We start from the raw sequence: 9955 nt of genomic DNA, 5'->3' as shown, positions 1-9955 counted from the left end.
ACCTGTAGGGAAAATGGGCTCTGAGAATTCCCCATCAGACTCTGCAGCCCTGACAGTACAAGCTTTTAACAATGCTGTTGGCTACAGGCGACAGTGTCCTTAACCACCTCCCATCCATATCCGTTCCTGAATGGTCAGACGGGAGTCTTGTAGTAGGAGCTGGAGGGTGCCTTAAGACGTCCTGCCCCTCCCCTCGCTCATGTGCGGTGCTCAGCAAGCACATGAGTGGGAAACTGTTAGCAATGTATTACAATGTATTGGCTGTTTACATTCAAGCGATCGGGCGTCTCTAGAGATGCCCGATCGCTTGCAGGAGCTGCGGGTGTGTGCCCCCCTCCGCTGCTGCCTCCTCACAGACGCTGGCACAGCGACCCTCTCAGTGGAGATCAAAGGGAGATCAGTATACAAACTCCCTTTGATCTCTTTTCGGTCCCCGAATGCAGGAAGTGATGTGTATTACATCACTTCCTGCATTCAGTGTCACTCTACGGTTCCAGATGCCGGTGAGAAGCTGCTTCACCAGCTTCTCTGGGGGTCCCTAGGTGACATTAGGGGTATTAGAGACCCCTAATGTCTCCATAAAGAGGACCTGTCATGTGAATTGGCTGTCACACAGGGGATTTCTTAGTCCCCTATGTGATAGCAATAAAGTTAAGTGGAAAAAAAAAATGAAAGCATAAAAAAATAAAGAAGCTAAAAAAAATAGTCACAAATGTAAAATTTTTTTAAAATAACGCAAAAATGTTTTTAAAGTCCCCTGCCCCCCACATACACACGCAAACATGCGCCGGGTGCGCCAACGTGCGAGAACGACGATTATGCCTATTGTGTCACATGTTACATATCGCTTCCGTCTTTTATATTTTACCAAAAAATTGGGGTGATAATAAATGTTTCCTAACATTTCATATGGAAATTTTTTTACAAAATTTAGGGTACTTTTTTTGTTATATAGAAAAAATAAAACCCCCAGTGGTGATTAAATACCACCAAAAGAAAGCTCTATCTGTCCCCAAAAAAATTGTATAAATTCATTTCAGTAAAAATGGCATAAAATTCATTTCAGTACAGCGTTGCATGACGGAAATGTCATTCAAACTACCGCAGCGCTGAATACTGAAAAATGGCCTGGCCAGGAAGGGTGTGTAACACCCTGGTCTTCAAGTGGTTAACAGCCAGTGATGTAGAGTGGGCAGGGCCTGATGGGAAATTCTGAGAGCCCATTTTCCTATGAGGTCCACTCTACTGCTGATTGAGTCAGGGGCATAAGAATTGTAAAGCTCTTTTCATGGGATTGCAAAAGCACTATATACCTTATACATAAAAAAAGGTATATATATATATATATATTTTTAGGGATGCACCGATACCGGTCTCATTCAGACCCACAGGTGTAAAACTATTTAAAGAATAAATCCAATAATAGGGATGCACTGATACCGGTTTTTCGATATTGAGTACGAGTACCGATATTTATTTCCCGGTACTGGCCGATACCAGAAGTCCCATTAAGCAAGCCAGGTCAGCATGTATTACATGGGCGGACTGACAACACATTGGGCCCCCGGGCAATACATGATTATGGGGCCCCCTTGTGCTCCGCCCATATACAAGCCCCTCCCACAAGTCCCACCTGTATAAACATTCTTGTGTCACAGATCAGGAAGGCACAGCCCTCTAATCAGGTATGTTAGAGGGCCGCCCAAGGCTCTAATTGGGAGTGAGCAGCCGCCCGATTAGAGATTGTGTAGAGATGTCTCCAGCACACCAAAATCCTTTTTAGGATAAGCAAATGTTCATTTATTGAAGTTCCTTGTCATATAAACAACAGTTGTAATAAATGAACATTTGCTTATCTTAAGAAGGATTTTGGTGTGCTGGTGACAGCTCTACACAATTGCTGATATTTGCGGCGCCATCCGGTAAGGAGTACAACAAGGAAAAGTATTTATCGCCCGATTAGAGAGCCGCATCTGCTGCGGGAGGGCTGGGTCAGAGAGGCAGCGGAGGGAGGGACCCACTGCATCTGCAGCCGGGGGCTTAATTTAGCGGGGGGCAGAATGGGACCTGCTATATAGAACTGCAAATACCAACAGAACTTTATACAGCAATGCCATCAATTGGGCTACAAAAAAATAAAAATAATAATTTTATTTATTAACTTACCTTCACCTCCTCTGGCTGTTTTGTGAGCCGGGCAGCAAGTCATTACATGCTGCCTGGCTTCCTGATTAGCTGGGAAGCCGACTCCATGCTCATGGAGCCGGCTTCCCGACCAATCAGGAAGCCAGGCAGCATGTAATGACTCGCTGCCCAGCTTCCTGATACCAGAAGCTCTGGTATCAGGCTAGGTATCGGAGCATTTGGGCGAGTACGGGTACTCGCCCAAATACTCGGCACCGATACCAATACTAGTATCGGTATCAGTGCATCCCTATATATTTTGTTTTACATCAACTTCCCTTACTACATTTACCAAAATCCATAAGCTCTAATACACAAGAGGATCTTGTGAATCCTCTCTCCTTTCTCGTGTCTTCAACTGTCTTGTCTGGTACCTCAGTGTCCTATGAAACATGGTAAGAGAAATGTTAAGCTGTCAGTTGGATGAAGACAACCAGCACAACAACATCTCACCTGATCTACTCTTCGCTGAGCTACTGACATGAATTCCCAACTACATCAGCCCCCATTGATTTTAATGGGTTCCTACACCCATAGTATTGCCTATAGAAAAATCTGCGACATACGTTCCACATTTTTTTCTTCCGCGTTTGTGCATGTTGTAACACGCACAAACACAGAGAAGGAAGACGCCAACTCATTTGGGGTACAATTAATTAGTAATGGCACCGCAAGTTTTTGCAAACGCGCCTCAAAACTCTTTTTGTGTGAGTTTGATGTGCATTCCCACAATGCTTAGGCGTGGACCAAGCCTTAACCTGTGTACAGAATCTTGTAACCTCCTCACTGTTTGAAGCTGCTCCCCCTTTCACATCCCCTACTGCCTGTGCCTTTCCCCCTTCATCTGATTTCCTGAGCATATAAATGGATGACTTACAGCCGAGACATCTGAACAGCTTGCTGGCCATGTCTGTGGCACCTGCTCCCCCTTCCATTGCTGATGTTGAGGGGGCTATCCCTGTCAGCAGTCGCTGAAGGCATAATGGGAACTGGAAAGCACCCGTGCACAGAACAACTCCTTTATCTGAATTGATAGAACGATTGTCTTCTGCTGTGTTGCCAAACTGCTGCTGAGGATTGGCAGTAGTTTGGTCAGCTTCAGAAGTTGCCGGCCCCTGTGGTTTATCTGTAAATTTAAGTAATGTTCCAAAAATATTAGGGAGAGAAGATATGGTTTGTGAACTTTCTCCTCTCGGTTTTCACATTGCTAGTGCTGTTGAAGAAAAAACTCTGGAATGGTTGTATCTACTCTTGCCCAAAAAGCTGTTGGTTTTTAAACAGACTTTTCGATTGTGTTCAGATCAGGAGACATACTTGGCCACTGAATCGCTTTCACCCTGTTCTTCTTCAGAAAAGCAACGGTGGCCTTAGGTGGGTTTTGGATAATTGTCATGTTTGAAAAGTCTACAAAGACCATCGCTGGCTGTTTACATGCTCACAGTTTCCCCGCTTGTCTGCGCGCTAAGCCTCGCAAAGACTCGCCACCTGGCTTCCCGATTAGCAGGGAAGTCATCCCCTTGCTTCTCGTCACTAGGTGACGAGAAAGCAGGGAGCCGGCTTTCTGGCCAATCAGAAAGCCGGGTGCCGCGTCATTACACGGCCGCCAGCTTCCTGATTGGCCAGCTTCCCGACCAATTAGGAAGCCAGGTAGCGAGTCACAAGGTGAGGTGACGAGAGACCATGAAGCTGGCATCCTGGCTAATCAGAAAGCTGGCAGCCGCGTCATTACATGGCGCCCAGCTTCCTGATTGGCCAGATTCCCGACCAATCAGGAAGTCAAGCATCGAGTCATTACAAGCTGCCTGGCTTCCTGACTGTCCGGGAAGCCGGCTCCATGCCAAGGTCCAGTATCGGGCTAGGTATCGGAGCATTTGGGTGAGTACGAGTGCACGCCCAAATACTCGGTATCGATACCGATACTAGTATCTGTATCGGTGCATCCCTATCCAATAAGCCTCTCTGCGACATAACCTATTATACCTATTGCCTTCATCACTACTCAAGGGGATCATCTCTATCCCGAAAACCATCAAGGTTGGAACTATGCGACTCCAGGAATTGTTTGGGAAGGGAATGATTTTCTTTTATTTAAAATATTTCTCTTGTGTTCCCTAAACCTAACTCGTGATATTTTCGTAGTACATCCCACGTACAGCTTGCTTCAAGGGCATAAGATGCCATAGACAACAAATTGAGAGGCGCAGTTTATAAATTGTTTGATGGAGAAAGCTTTTCCCTCCAAGCTCAGCACCTCTTTTTTCCTGTGGCAGATGAAAGCACATGCCCAGCAGTTGTGGGCATTGCACCTATAGCAACTTTGTTTTGATCTTACTAGGTGCTATATGGCTCCGTAGGTCTTTAGGTTTCCTGAATATAACCTTTGGGATTTTAGATAGGGACCCTATGAGGAGGGGGCCCTCTTGGAGTATTCTCCAATGTATTTTCAGGATGCTGAAATCTTAAAAGCCCCCTCATTAAATTGGGTAGAGAAGCTGATTTTATAGGACTCATTGGCATATTTGTTCTTCTTCTTAAGAAATGGGACCAGGTGTTTACACAATGCTTCAGCCTGGCCTCTGTAGCTGGGCAGGGACAGCTCAGAAACCGGAAGTGATTAAATGCTAGGCGCTTCCGGTTTAATTCAGCGGGCAGGAGATCAGCAAATGGAAATTTGCTGGTCTCTCTCCTATATACCCGCAGACCCCCGCAGGAAGCAAGGCAGGGAGTGTTAAGCGGGGGAGGGGTGCATGTTTAGCAGCCCCTAGAAGCGATCAGGTTGCTTTATAGCCGCCTGAATCGCTTACATTGTAGAGCCAACATTCGGCTTTACACATGTAAACAGACTCATGGTGGCTATAGTTTCCAGGAGTCCGTTTACAGGGGTTTGGCTGCTGCCAACGTATGACATACATCGGAGGCAACAAAAGGGTTAAGGCCCAGATATTCTATGGCCTGGTATTTACATTCTAGTTGTAAAAACAGATTATCAAGGTAAGACACAGAGAGCGCCTCCATCGCATAAAAACTTTTTAATAAACAGATAAAAGATGGTATAAAGGTACTCACAAAAGTCGAGTAAAAACAGACATATAAGGGTCAGAACGAGAGGTGCATATCCACCGGCTGTTCGTCCTCCCTGGTAGTAAAGTGGTTTACGCGTTTCCTACCTCAGAACCAATTAGGAGTACTCCACTGACTCCCTTTTTATATACCAAGGTCGGTAATTAAGGCACCTGAGATCACAGGGATAGTCAGGGAGACTTCTACTCAAACCAATGTCATTGGGGAAAATGAAAAAAAAAAAATATATAAAAATATAAAATGTATTTTATTCCATTGCGTATATTGGGTATATCGCCCTGCACTCCGAACATTGCTGATTGTTATTATTTGAACCTACATCTGCTGGTGCTGTGTCTAAGATTGTCTGCTGCTTTGGTTGGGTGTATACCCACAAGAGAACATAAGCGGCCGGAGGTGTTTCTTGTTTAACTGATTCATGCTTGTGGCTTCATCTACTTTACTATATAACTGAAGCCTCTCTCGCTAGCTTATCATGGTATCCACGATTGAAGACCGTTTCAAAAGGAGAGCTGATTTATTTCAGGACTTTATACAACAGGACGAAATATCCAATAAAGTGGACACTTCTCTTGCTGATGTCATTTTGGACGATCATAATACTAAAGATATGATTAAATCCTTTTACCAGCTTAAAAGTGCTTTGGAAAAGGAGATGCTCCATAGGTTGGATGCTGAAATGCTCAAAATGTATATAAAATCTAATTTAGTCCCAGGAGGGTTACGTATATCTAATAGATGCATTTTTTTTTATTCTGATCTCACAGATAAATGGGAGAAATTATCTCTTTCATGTTCCAAGGAATGGATGGGTTTAATTTTTAATCAAAGAGAGAGATTAGCTGAAAATGCTAAAAACAATATTACTGCGATCAAGCAAGCCCTTGAAATATTTCATACCCATCCGAAATTATTCAGAAATTATTCAGAAAAAGACCATTATTCCTAATTTTTAAGGAATCCTTAGTGACTGGTAGGGTACCATGTGATTGGCAGAGGGCTACGGTAGTTCCAATATTCAAAAAGGGGGCTAGGTGCCAACCGGGGAACTATAGGCCGGTCAGTCTAACATCGGTAGTTTGTAAACTGTTAGAAGGTATAATTAAGGACTATTTGGTAACATTTGTTAAGGATAACGGCATAGTTAATGACAATCAGCATGGGTTCAGGAAAGACCGTTCCTGCCTGACTAACTTGCTAACTTTTTATGAGGGGGTAAGTAGAGATATGGATGGAGGGAAGCCGGTAGATGTGGTATATCTGGATTTCTCAAAGGCATTTGATACGGTACCGCACAATCGCTTACTTCACAAGCTAAGGGCTATGGGCATAGATGAGGTGGTGTGTACGTGGATAGAGAACTGGCTACGGGAACGGGTCCAGAGAGTATCTGTAAATGGCATCTGACTTGATGGACGTATGTCTTTATTCAACCCCAAATACTATGTAACTATGTAACTATTGATGGGGCACCTTTGTAACTATGTAACTATGAAATTCCCAGAATGGGATTTTAAAATAAAAGAAAACATTTTAGAGTTTGAAAAAAATCTGGTAACAAAAAAACGTGGTAAATCACACAGATTTCCATGAAGGGAAAATTTTCTCGTGGAAACAAACACATCCACACACAAATCGGTCTCTTCCCACAACTATTGATAAATCCAGTCAGAGACTTAATTCTGTAACTCGATCCACACATTGGGCTTCCAACCACTCCAGACATTCACCCACACCCCAATTTAGACACCAACATGGCAGGGGTCGTGGATTTATTGCTGGACGAGGACGTCTTTTCAACAAAAACCATGATACCGTGCACTCCCCTCATGGCTTTAGAGCTCGGTCTCCATACCAGAGACGAAACAGATCAAGAGATCATTTTGGAAACAAAAGTTACTCCAATGGCTCTGCTGCCAATTCATATGCACATCCAGGTCATGGAGTCCCTTCCCCAGTTTTTCAGAGGAGGGGTTCCTTAGTACCTAAACTTTTAGATAGCGATTATTCACGTCGATTCATCACAGACAAACCAAAGGCCCAAAGTGATTCCCATCCACTGGTCTCCCAAGATTCTTACAGTGCCTTGGGGTCCACTGCCTCAGGGAATACACATAAAGTGCCCCCAGATGAATGTGGGCGAATCGGAACCAGGCCCAAAAAATATATCCCATCACATTCAGTTTTCTGAGCTGACAGACCAACCCCTTTTTTAGCAGACCGCAGATCACCCAAAACAAAGATAAAATGGAATCCAGACAAAGAAGGAGAGGATGCCAAACAGGCTATAAGATTCAACAAAAGATGCAGAACCAGCTTCTAGCCACTAAAACTATCAATTCCAACAATACCATAGAAATTTTCAACCTTTCACACCATCTTCTTTTAGAAAATGAGACTTCAGTTCTCAGGAAAGGTTTGAATTTTGCTCCCTCCTCATTTCCCAATGAATTTTCACTCTTTTTAGACTTACATAAGTTTATCAGAAAACTCACTCTGCAACGGCACTTTGCTATAAAACAGGTAAAATACCCCAATTCATCTCTAGAGAGATCAACCCCTGTAGATGACGGTCTGTCTGGAGATGTGGAATTCGCAGATGTGGAGAACTTGGGACTGCATGAGTCTCTTTGGGATGGAGAGTCCTGCAGTCTTGACCTCCTCTCCGCCTGCGAGCCTAACATTCGACATACCAGCTACAGACCCAAATCCACTTTCTATCCCCATAATTCAAAAGGAGATTTGATTACCACCGTCTACCAATTAGTCCATTTAGATTTTTAAAAACTGTGTTCAAATAACAAAAAACGGGGTATATACAATCTCAATCTTGAAGAATCTAAGGCCATACAAACATTAAAGAAAAACTATGACCTAGTAATAAAACAAGCTGACAAGGGAGGGAGTCTGGTAGTCATGGATAGGAAAGACTATGTGGTGGAGGCCCATAGATTGCTCACTGATTCTACCACATATGCTAAACTCAAAAATTATCCCACTTCTGCATTTAAAAATGAGCTTTCGATCTTATTAAAAGAGGCAGTAGATCTTGGGATTCTTACTAAATCAGAATTTCAGTTTCTACTAATTCCTCACCCATGTGTACCATACTTTTACCAGATTCCCAAGATACATAAAAATCCTTCTCATCCCCCAGGAAGACCAATCGTTGCAGGCATGGGTAGCCTCACTTACAATCTAGCGAGCTACATTGATTTCTTTCTCCAGCCTCTGGTCTATGAACTGCCCTCCTACGTGAGGGATTCAAGTCACATTCTGGAGATACTTAAACAACATACATGGAAAGACAGCTACATGTGGGCCTCCCTGGACGTAGCCTCTTTATATACATCTATAGAGCATACGTTTGGTCTTCAAGCAGTAAATTATTTCTTAGGCAAGTCGGGCATTTTCAATTCCTCCTAGGCTAATTTCATACTAAGGTCCATTGATTTTACCCTAACCCACAACTATTTCACCTTTTTAGATGAGTACTTTATCCAACTAAAGGGCACAGCGATGGGGGCTAGGTTTGCCCCCAGCTACGCCAATCTCTTTATGGGTTGGTGGGAGGACCAATACATTTGGACTAACAATCCATTTGGTGCACATTTAGTCCTGTTTGCACGCTATATAGATGACATCATCGTCATTTGGGATGGAACAAGAGATAGTTTTTCTGAGTTTGTTGATTACTGCAGAAAAAACCCCTACAAACTCGTTTTTTCGTTTGTAGCCGACAAAGATAATCTGTTTTTCCTAGATTTAGAGTTGGGAAAAGATGAGGGAGGTCAGATCATCTCCAAAACACACTTTAAGCCATCGGGTGGCAACTCCTATCTTCATGCGAGGAGTTGCCACCCCCCCCGATGGATATAGAATGTACCTGAAGGACAATTTGGGCGCCTGAGGAGAACCTGCACTCTAGACTCTGATTTTGTTAAACAGAGTGAAAAACTAAAAGAAAAATTCCTTGACAAGGGATATGATACTGATCTCATTAATAAAGCCTTTTCCAAACATAGAGTGCACCACAGTAAAAAATTCCGCTTCTTTCAAAAAAGGGATTAACAACAAAGGTACCCATAAAAAATATCAGACCAACTTCTGTACTTCTGTACACAGTACAATGGATCGGCACCCCAAATATCCAAAATCCTTAAAAAACACTGGGCCGTTCTGAGAGAACACCCTTTTTTGGCTACAAATCTCTCTAGAGCCCCCCAGATTATCTTTCGAAAGCCCCAAGACTTACGAGGCTTGCTAGCCCCTAGTAAAATTAAATCACGCAAGGGCATTGTGTGTGACAAAGGCCTGTTTGCTCAAATGGGAAGTTTTAGGTGTAATGTGGCCAATTGTGGGTCATGCCACTTCCATTGGCACAGAAAGAAAAACATTGTTGGGCCTAATGGAAAAAACTTTCAGATTAAACAATTCATCAACTGTTCCTCCAGCTATGTCATCTATGGAAGCATATGCCCCTGTAGGAAACTGTATGTAGAACGCACGAACAGATCGATGAGTGTCCGATTCGGAGAACATAAAAGAAACATCCAGAAAAAAGTCGATGATCATTCACTCCCCAGACACTTCCTACAGTTCCACAATCATAATCCGGAGGGCCTTAAACTTTTCGGCACTGAATTAATATCCACAGATCTAGACGAAGGCAATAGATACAAGAAACTAT

Source organism: Nanorana parkeri, unplaced genomic scaffold, assembly GCF_000935625.1.
Source record: "Nanorana parkeri isolate BGI_ZX_2015 unplaced genomic scaffold, ASM93562v1 scaffold679, whole genome shotgun sequence".
Lineage (NCBI taxonomy): Eukaryota > Metazoa > Chordata > Amphibia > Anura > Dicroglossidae > Nanorana > Nanorana parkeri.
This window is presented reverse-complemented; position numbering follows the sequence as displayed.